The following is an 11,741-nucleotide window of genomic DNA, read 5'->3' on the forward strand; positions in this document are numbered from 1 at the left end:
AATTATTATCTCAAAACTTCACATTTTCACATGCTTCCTTCTTTTTATGGTTTACCTAATGAAGATCCGTTAGCCTATATTAAAGAATTCTATAATGTTGTGAGTGGTTTACCTTTGCAGGGAGTGAATGAAGCAAATCTGAGGATGAGGGTCTTTCCGTACACATTGAAAGATAAGGCTAAGGGTTGGCTAATGACTTTAGCACCTGGTTCGCTCACCACTTGGGATGCCGTAGCTAAGAAATTTTTGGAGAAATTTTTCTCTACTCAAAAGACAGCTACTTTGAGAAAGCAAATCTTCAATTTTGCACAACATGATGGAGAACCTTTCAATGAATGTTGGGAGCGCTTCAAAGGCCTTTTGCTGCAATGTCCACATCATAGGTTACCTCCTTACTTACAAATGCAATTTTTTTATGATGGATTAACCCAAACATGTCAATCTATTGTTGAAAATGCAGCAGGTGGAGCTTTGAAGAAAAAGAATGCTCAAGAGTCATATAACATCTATGAGATGTTGGGATCTAATGCTCAACACAAAGATACAAGAAGTAAACGAGCTGGAGTGTATGAAATGAGTTCTAATAATGATCTTGAATTGCAGGTGGCTAGTTTGGAAAAAGGAGCTTGATTCTGTGCTTAATATGGTGCCCAAGATAGCTAAGGTTAGGTTATCCTACTTATCAATGCTCATCTAGTGAGGCTTATCCCAAATTCGTCCAAGAGCAAGTGAATTTCATGAACTCTTACAATCAAAGGCCAAGGAATGACGCATACTTTAATACATATAACCCTAGTTGGAGAGATCATCCCAACCTCTCATGGAAGAATAACAATCAGTTTCAAAATTTCCAACCAAAGTCTGCCACTACACATGAAGATACGGTCAAATTGCTAGCCTAAAACATCGTTCAATTCCAGCAAACTACCAATAGTACTCTCCAACAACATTCGGCTGCTCTAACCAAAATGGAGACATAATTAGGTCAGATTGCAAATGCTTTGAGTCAAAAAGAGGCCGGAAAGTTTCCGAGCCAACCGGTGGTACTTCAAAGGAACCAAGAGCAGGCCAAAGTAATTACTACACTTAGAAGTGGTAAGGTTATTAATAATGGAGTTGGCAATGAAGTTACTAATGAATCTGATCATGTGAATGCAGGTGCTACTCAAGAAGAGATTGAGAAACCAAATGACAAACCAAGCAATGTTACTTCTTCATTTAAAGCACCAAATCTTCACAAGGCTGAAAAACCTTACACTCATCCCATTCCATTTCTTGGAAGACTTGCCAAAAGCAAGCAAGATAAGTCATTTAAAGAAATTTTTGATATTTTAAGTAAAGTGAATGTTAATTTACCTTTGCTCTATGTCATTAGGAATATGCCAGCGTATGGGAAATCTTCAAGGAGCTGAACAACTATAAAAGAAAGTATGGACCTAATGAGAAAGTGATGGTGTCTGAAAATGTGAATGTTATGCTTCAAAGAAAGCTCCCACCAAAACTTAAGGATCTGGGCAGTTTTTCTATCAATATCACCATTGGAGACAAGCTAGTAAAAAAGGCTATGCTCAATTTGGGTGCTAGCATCAATTTAATGCCCCATTCAGTGTACCTTCAATTAGGTTTGGGGGATTTGAAGGCAACAACTATTTCATTGCAACTTGATGATCAATCAGTGAAATATCCAAGAGGTATAGTGGAAGATATCTTAGTTCAAGTTGACAAACTAATGTCACCTGCTGATTTTGTAGTGTTGGATATGGAAGAAGCTCCTGTACATGATCGTGAGTTACTTATTTTGCTTGGGAAACTCTTTATGGCTACTTCAAAGACTATCATAGACATGCCAAATGGTCTTCTCACCATGGCCGTGCTAGGAAAAACTGTACAATTCAAAGTGTTTGAATCTCTTTCTCACCCTTCTAGTTTACTTGATTGTTGTTCGGTTGATGTGTTTGATTCACTTGTTTTCTCTAAGTTTTTGCAGACACAATCTAATGATCCGTTACAATTTGCTAGTCCTTTAGCAAAACTAAAACTGAAAGCAAACAAAACAAAGAAAAATCTAACCAAACCACTTTCGTTGGCTAAACGATTACATTGAGCATGTGCAACAAGCCTTTAAACCTCTAGGTGTCCCTAGTAGGAGGAGTTGTGTCTCATGAGGGATTACAACGATGACGCCCACAAACATCTATAGACTCGACAAATAAATTGGTTAAAACTCACTTGAAACAAACTAATAAGAACCAATAAATGCTTAGTCATACCATCAAACAAAACACTGCCACTTCAAAGAATCATATCATGTGTGTAGAGTAAAAGTATTACTCCATGACTCATGACTTCAAAAGCACCATACTCAAATGCCAAAGATAGAATTCGCTTTAACTCTAATTCTCTCATATTGTCACTCAAATTTTCACTTAGATCCTAAAGTTTTGTCTCTCATCAAACATATATGAGTGAAGTTATTTAAAAGGAATCAAAATTCTCACATATGAAATATGAAATAACAGCATAATTTTCTTGAACAAATCTTATGAAAGGAATCAAATACTAAGAATATGGATAACACACATACTTACCAACACCCATGAATATATCCCCAAATATCAGCTAGGTCTTTCACAAGGTTGTAATGTAAGGCTTAGGCTAGGGCTAGGAAAGAATGGATAGGAAATACTAGAGCTTCGGACATACCAAAGTGTCTTTGTTGTTAAACTAGCAAGCTCTGGTCCTGAATTGATCTTCGTTGTTTGTTCTTGGCGTCCAAGACACACATGCGATAGTGACGGATTTGGAAATTGCATCTTCTTTATTCATTTTTTTTTTTAGCAAACTTTTTTCTTTCTTGTCTTGCAATTCCAGCACATGTTACCTCGGTACACGCCACATTCTTGATATAGAGCTCTATCTATCTTTGTCTTCATCACTTTGGTATTCCCCAAACTATAAGGTATGGCTGTAATGGGCTAAGATAGGTAGAGTTTGGTGTGGGTGATGAAAGAACTAGGCTAATAGTGTTTGGCTGCAACAAGAGTGAATGGAGCACACAAAGGGATGGGAATTAGGCCTTTTAGTGGTTAAAACATGCATAGCCTAACATCTTCTCAATGAGTTCATTCATAGTTGATAATAAGCACATGGTATCTTTAACATAGGATTATTCTTAGCATTCAATCAAAGAGAAATAATGAGATCATTTGAAATGAAATTGAAAGAAAAAGATAGGAGCTGAAACACTTTAAACCCTCTCAAAGAAGCAAATAGGCTCAAAATAACTCACTAGGGTAGTCTCCACTATTCTTCTTCAATAATTTGAGTTTGACACTTTAATCACCATAATTCAAGAGTAATAACTTTGTGAACTACAAAAATTATGATATGGAACTTTTCATGACAGCATCATAGTCAGATTGTATACACAGCCATCATATACATTCACATTAGTAAGCAAAAGCAAACTTTAACCAAAATGCAAAAGCAAAAGAAAATTTTCAATTTCTAGAGGTCGAAAAATTTGCCTTCATCCACGTTTGCACAACGGCCGATCTTTGAAGCATACCCATCTGGAAACTTTATAGAAGATGGAAACTATAAAAACTCTTTCCTCTTTTCCGGTTTCACCGAAAACAATGTGAGCTTCTTTCTGGCTATGTGTCCATCCCTCGTCATCCATGAACCTAGCCTAATGCCAATTTTTTCCAGATCAATCCGAGCTTTTATTGTGTCCTTTGTTTTTCTCTCTATGTCCAGTATAGTTCCGACCAGTGTATCAAACATTTTTTTCTCAACATGCATTACATCGATGTTGTATCTCAATTTTAATTTGGATTAGTACGGGAGCTTGAACAACCTTGTCTTGTGTGTCCAGTTTAGATGTGTTTCTGGTCTTGTCCTATTTACGGATTTGCCCAATGAAGCAAAATTCAACCGATTCACTAAAGCCAAAATTTCATCGCCAAACCATTCTCTGGGTCTTGGCTGAAGCTCTATGCATTGAAGAAGGTTGTCTCGTTCTGATGCCACTCGTGGTCCCATGGCAACCACCTATGATGCCCTAAGTAACAAACTTTTTCGCGTGCCAACTAGACGTCGTGTCTTCTTTGCAAACTGGGCATGCGTAATAGCCCTTAGTGCTCTACCCAATCATCATAGCGTACGTAGGAAAATCATTTATAATCCACATCACAGCTGCTCTCAAAGTGAACATCTTCCTAGTACATTTATCATACATGGGAACACCGCTTTTTCCATAATTCTTTTAGTTCATTGATCAACGGTTGTAAATACACATCAATACACGTGCCTAGATCTTCGATTATCAACAACGACATCATCCTATATTCTTTTTTCATGCACTTCCAAGGTGGCAAATTATACGAAATTGTGAAGATTGGCCAAGTGTTGTGGTTTTGGTTTAGAACCTCGAACGGATTAAACCCGTCTGCCGTAAGTCCCAATCTAACGTTCTAGGGCTCTTTCCAGGCCTCTCCATCAGCAGGATGTCTTATAACATCATCATCCACTCGTCTGTCCTTATGCTACCTTATGCCGCTTGTAGTGTGTGTACAATTGCTGCAACTTGGACTTTAGTGGGAAATAACGCATAATTTTTTGTGGAAACTTCTTTCTTCATTCATAGAGGTCATTTTAAACCGTGACTCATTACATACACGACATTTATCTAACGCTTTATTCTCTTTGTAGAACAAAATGCAATTATTTTTACACGCGTGAATTTTTCATATCCTAATCCAAGACCACCTTCTTTGCACTTTTATGATCTTTAGGAAGGCAATTGTCCTTTGGAAGCATCCACTTGAAAACCCCCAAAAAGCAATCAAAACACTAGTTCGACATATGAAACTTTGTTTTGCCATGCATCAACTCAACAATGGCCATGAGCACCGAAAATCCTCGCAACCGGGGTATAATTCTTGCCTGGCACTTTTTAATAGTTTTTCGTATTTTCCGAATGCTTACTGTCCATGGTGGGTGGAACGTCATCTTCTACTTCCACATTCGTATTCGGCTTAGGGTTGGAAAAGCATCATTGATAATGTCCATAATTTGGTCATTTGGCTCCATAACATATTCAACTGTATCCATTGCTTGGGTAATGTGGGAGGATGAAGCATATTGTATTTGTTCTCCATGACGATTCCATGTAGTATAGGTTTCGATCATCCCATTTCTGACTAAATGATATTTGAACAGTTTCAAAATATTCAATCATTAAGTTGTTACACTTTCTACAAGGACACCGAATTTGATTTGAACCGTGGTTGTTTACAATTGCAAAATCGATGAACTGATTTATTCCATCCAAATAATCATTAACACATCTGTTAGGATTATGTATCCACTATTTGTCCATTTCACCTGTAAACAAAAAAAAAATTTACAAGGGTTATAACAACTTCATTTATGATATGCCACCTATGCTTCCAATATGGGTTCTATCACATTTAAGAATGCACAGTTACATGCTGTAATTTACGATTCCAACACATTAGAGTTCAAGTGTGGGAAAATTTCGACAACATCTCCCTACAGTTCTTCAAGTGCACGACGTATATACAAAAAACTACGATGCACCTGAAGAACGCAAACAGATGCTACCACATTTCCCACGTTCAAACTCTAACGCGTGAATCGCAAACTACAACATGTAAATGTGCAATATCAAACTGTCCAAAGTTTTGGGACAATTCAAGAATTAATTGGACCGCAGTCATGCTTTCACATCCATTCGTGAAATCCAACTAATTCTCAAATGAGAAACTAAGCTCATATGAACATTGCAAACCATTTTTTGTACATCCATACAAAAATGATTGCATACAAATACATAAACTCACAACACCTATAAGTGGTTTGCAATCTTGTTAAGTTCAATAAAGTGACAAACTTTGCGCGACGAACAAATAGTCACGCAAAACCTTGGGCTTCAACTTTTTGGGCACCATCCAACTATGCTTTCTCGCGTTTTTTAAACCCATTGCGCGACAAACCATAGTTCGTCACGTTTTTTTTTTTTTTTTACATTCGTTTTTCAAAAAAAAAACTTTACCATTCACTCTTCAAATTTTTTCAAACCACATACATATTTAATAAATAAGAACTTATCTCATTATACCATTTGTGCATATTTGATTAATATACATATATATTAAAATGCATTCATTTTATTCGTAATAAACATTAACTACATATTTAATCAAAAAATTTCATACTAAAAAAACTTAAATTCATATCTAATTATTAAATAAGCAATAAAATTAAAATAAGAAACCCTATTCTACTCATCCCTGGTAGTTCTAGTTCTTGCTGTAGTACTGCAGCGCGTTCATTATCAAACTTCCACTCTCGGAATCTTGATTGAACATGTTGTCGATAGCCTTCATCAAATTTGGGCCACTTTTGTCAATGTCTCAATTGGGCTGTCATGCAAAAATTAATAAATTAAAATCTCAGTATTATATTATATGTGACAAACATAATTATTATTTAACTAATGAAATTAACATATACAGCTAACTCATCAATCATGTGCATCTTTAGCTCCTCGAGGATGGCTCTCCAAGACTCCCAATACGCATCACATTTGGTACGCACCAATGTTCCTACGTCGAACCAAAAGCTGGCGTGCTTATCTGACTTCACAACCCTTATTATTTTGTTAGCAGTGATTCTATAACGGCTCCCACCATAAGTGTGTCGGACCCGTACCGCAGCTCTTTTCTTCTTGTCTGTCAACAAAATATATTTTCATTATACTGAAGCTAAATAAAAACTTTATACAAAATGCAAAAATTTCAACGCAAACCTTTTCCAAAACCTTCGCCATCCGTTGTCTTTCACAAACGTGCACCACTGTCGACCATCGTACCAACACTCAAAGAACGAACTGATTATAATCGTCAGAATTGTAAAGCATTTCTGAAACAAAGTGTGAAGAATAAGGAGAGCAGAAGCGTGTATTTATAGGAAGGTTAGGGACTTTGTGCGACGAAGACTTTGTCGAACAAACAACTGCAGTAAATACGGTATTTATTTCTCTGATTTAGATGCACCAAATACGCTGACCTAAAATTGAATGCCAGTTGCGCGATGAAGACTTTGTCGCGCAAGGGGTTTGCACATCAACATCTTTGTCGCGCAAATGTTTTAGCAACGAACTTGATCGATTGTAATTATGAAGTTTACGTAAACATAGATAGATATCTATGTTTACGTAAACTTCATAATTACAAACAAATTTTCAGTTATAATATGTATTCTAAAAATAGTTACTACCTTAAATAAATTGATATTATATTCCATTCAATTAATACATTAAATAATTAATACCTTAAATAAATTGATATTATATTCCATAATATAAACAAATTACAAACAAATTTTCAGTTATAATATATATTCAAAAAATAATTACTACCTTTGTAACATCCGACATTGCCCAGGGGAATGGATCTTGTAAGCCTTATATGTATATTCCCATCTCTATCTAGCACGAGGCCTTTTGGGAGCTCACTAGCTTCGGGTTCCGTAGGAACTCCGAAGTTAAGCAAGTAGGGCGCGAAAGCAATCCTAGGATGGGTGACTCACTGGGAAGTTCTCGTGTGAGTTCCCAGAAACAAAACTATGAGGGTGTGGTAGGGGCCTAAAGCGGACAAAATCGTGCTACGGTGGAGTCGAGCCCGGGTTGTGGTGGGGGCTCGGGCTAGAATGTGACAATTTGGTATCAGAGCCAATCCTTGGCCAGATGTGTGCTGACGAGGACGTCGTGCCCCTAAGAGAGGTGGGTTGTAACATCCCACATCGCCCAAGGGAGTGGATCTTGTAAGCCTTATATGTATATTCCCATCTCTACCTAGCACGAGGCCTTTTGGGAGCCCACTGGCTTCGAGTTCCATAGGAACTTCGAAGTTAAGTGATTAGCACGCGAGAGCAATCCTAGGATGGGTGACCCATTGAGCGGTTCTCGTGTAAGTTCCCAGAAACAAAACCGTGAGGGTGTGGTAGGGGCCCAAAACGGACAATATCGTGCTACGATGGAGTCGAGCCCGGGTTGTGGTGGGGGCCCGGGCCGGGATGTAACAACCTTAAAAAAATTGATATTATATTCTATTCAATTAATATGTGACAACCCGTCCATAATTTTACGTTTTTATTAATTTTAAAAGCATGAATTTACGCAAATGCCCTGGAGGCAAGGACTTTGACTTTCGTTGACCATCGTTTAAAGGAACATATGACTTATTCTTTTAGCGTAACCTTGTAGTACTCGTCACTACGAACACATAGGCGAAAGCCGTGTGCGAGTCCGGATTATAACGGTATAGATACAAACGTTTGAAATTGGTTATTCAAAGTTTAGTTCTAATTAAATTGAACTCCCATCTTGTGGGAATGAAGCCAATCAGCTTTTAGCAAGGAAATAAGGAACCAATCATATTATTTCTTTTAAGGACCAATCAGACAAGGGGAGAAAAGAAAGGACCAATTGGAAGAGGAGAGAGAAGCATCCTTCCCTATTTCATTAGCTCGTGCACGCCACCAACCCTGTTCGAACCTCCTATTTTCTAAGGCCGATTCTGGCCAACATCTGTGGAGTTTTTTGACGCCACCACCACCATCTTAAAGCTCTCATTCCCCTCTAAAAAACCCACCCAAGAACCATCTTGATTAACCACGGTATGTGGCGGTTTGATGCCACGAAAGTCAACAAAAATCAACAGTGCTCCGACCACTCCTTTCAATTTTCCGGCAAATCAGCAAAGTGATAGCCTATGCCACCACTTTGGCCTTATAGCCCATCATCCCAGGAGAAAATCCCAACCAACCTTGATCCCGTTGGACTACCGTAAACAACGAATCGATGCCAAGAAGCTTTAGGCACCTACCGGATTTGTGGGCAAAATTGACCATCATCCGTTCGCTTTTGGACTTCGTGGCATGTATGAAAGGGTTTTCTTTCTTTGAGATATTCATTTCTGTGAAATTTGAGAATGTTTAGAAATAGTGGAATTTTCTGGTGAACCGTGGCGGCTAGCGACCGCGTACGGCACTGCATGGGTTGGGACTCCACCTGACCATCTTAGGCTAATTTGGATGCTCCAATTCTATATTTGACATGCATTTAGTGAAATTACGATGTTTTAATGTAGTTTCGTAGTTGACCACCTAGTTGGCCGTCATAGTGTCCTTGCATGAATTGACATTCCAACTGTTGGATCGTTCCAAAACTTTAGGATATTGTTCTAGAAGCATAATGTGGATCTTTAGAAGTTATGGATCAGAAATCCGAGATACGGATCTTCTGGATCGAGTTATGTAGGGTTGTGGACCCTATCGTCGACCTTTAACCGACTGTTGACTTTTGGTCAATGGGTTTCAAATCATTCTAGAACGTCCTTAGGGATGTGTTTTACGTGAATTGTGTATTCTATCGATAAGAATTCTGAGATGTGATTTGATAATTGTTCTAGGCGACGATCGTTCGTGACGCCTTGATATTCGTGCTAAGGAGTTGTAGTGCGGACTCCAGGTGAGTAGACAGTTTGTTTTTATACCTATACATAGTTATAGTTTCCATAAATGTGAATTTACTTCATTTTTACGCTTATATTTGCCAAGTATTCGTTATTGTGATATGAATTGTAATAAATGCTGATATATGGATAAGATATAATTGTCATGACATTCATACATATTTGTACATGCTCATCTGCTGCACCCTAGTGTTAGTACTTCACCCAAGGCCAGGGCCAGTCCTTCACGTGTATGTTCACATCAGCACCATTCGCTCACCTTGGATCCAAGTTAGGCGTCAGTCCTGTCGTACATATTGCATTAGGCAATTCCAGCTCGTATGTGACCACACCTCGGCGCCAGTCTTCACGTGATCGTAGTACTAGAGCGTATTGATTACACTCAGTCCTATCGTACAGGTTGCATTATGCAACTCCAACTCGTGTGCTAGCATAAATTGATGAGCAATTGATTATACTTGATTATCACATGATTTTATTACTGTGGCATTTGATATATCATGACTTGGCATATTTCTGGTTATAATGCTATTGTATTATTGTTTACATACTTACGTAGTACGTTTTAAGGAAACTATGCTTATTTTACAACGAGGGGTTAGTATATTTGAAAATAAAGGTCTTTACAAAACGTTGTTTTGTTCACCCACCCAACTTTGTTTTTCGCCCCTCCAGGTTTAGTAGTTGTGCTCACGTGTAAACGAGGATTCTGGCAAATCTCAGTAGATGGTTATCTTTAGTAGTATAACCCTCACCCTAATTACTATATTGTTCTTATGCTTTAATATCAGGTGTGAAATGGGTGCAATCCCGCTCACCCACGCACTCTTTTGTTTAGGCATTTATAGGTTTAAATTTATTCACATTCTTTTTCCACTACACTACACTTTATGGCTTCGTCACCCTCTAGGTGTAGGCCAGCACAACTCGATCCGGAGTCCAAGTGGACTTTCTGGTTCGGGGTGTGTCATAATACATTAATAATTAATACCTTAAATAAATTGATATTATATTCCATTCAATTATTTAAATAACCAAATAGGAATTAAAACCTAATTAAGTCCAAATACATAATTTATTAAAAAAAAAAAAAAAAAAAACCCTTAAATTTAAATATTGTCATACAAAACATAAATTTAAAACTATTATTTTGATGGTCCTCCATTCCACTGGACTTCATAACGCCACCAATGGTAACCTCCCTTTAACGCATCCTCCATCAACTTCATCAACCGTTCGTTTGTATCATCATCAAGAGTATACTTACACTGTTACACATATATGCAAATAATTAATTCTAACATATAACAACAAATTTCACAAAAGTAATTATTTATCCATCAACAATGTACTTACTAATAATTCATCCATCACCGCCTTCTTCGCATTCTCGAGCATATCTTTCCAAGAATGCCACTTAGCAGTAGGACAATTATTCCCCATGGCTACAACAATCGCATATGCGAACTCAAAATGCTGCCTCAAATCATTTGGGTCGGCGGTGGCCATGCTTTGATCCTTGTTTTTATCCTCCATCCCAACACGAACAGAATTGTGAAGAATAAGGAAAGCAAAAGCACATATTTATAGGAAGGCTAGGGCCTTTGCACGACAAAGGCTTTGTCGCGCAAAGACCCGCACTAAATACAGTCTAAATTCCTCTTATTCGCATGCACTAACTTGTCTAGATCAAAACTGACAACAACTTGTGTGACTAAGCCTTCATCGCACAAGTGTTCCTCTATTTCCCATGCGTCAAATGCTCTGCCCCAAAAAACTGAAGAATCTTTGCGCGACAAAGACTTTGTCGCACATTTATTTTTCACCCAAAAAAAAAACACCCGAGGTTTTCTTACTGGGTTTGCGCGACGAACACATTTTTCTTGTCGTGTAAACACTCTTGCACAACGATGGATCTCTTGTCGTTGCGCAAAACATCATTGCGCGATGGATTTTGCTTTGTCGTGCAAAATTTGGTCGCACAAATAGTTTTTCCTACTAGATATAACGTTAGGAGAGTAACTTGGATATTTCATGCTCATTTTAGGGATAAAGTAGCAAGAAAAATAGTCTAAGGGGTAAATTGACACTAGGGGTGTAGGAATAAATTAATTTTAGACTCTCCATTCACGAGATTTGAATTTATGGTCTGTCAATTACTAGTATAGAAGAATACCA

At 37.8% G+C, this 11,741-nt stretch overlaps 1 non-coding gene across 1 annotated transcript; it reads right to left on the reverse strand.

The window, feature by feature from the left end:
• Positions 1–279: 279 nt before the first annotated feature.
• Positions 280–386, reverse strand: LOC137743953 (small nucleolar RNA R71). The gene has a single exon (XR_011069559.1). It is a non-coding gene; the product is annotated as a small nucleolar RNA R71 (small nucleolar RNA).
• Positions 387–11,741: the final 11,355 nt, after the last annotated feature.

The sequence above is a fragment of the Pyrus communis genome, chromosome 8, assembly GCF_963583255.1.
Source record: "Pyrus communis chromosome 8, drPyrComm1.1, whole genome shotgun sequence".
Classification (NCBI taxonomy): domain Eukaryota; kingdom Viridiplantae; phylum Streptophyta; class Magnoliopsida; order Rosales; family Rosaceae; genus Pyrus; species Pyrus communis.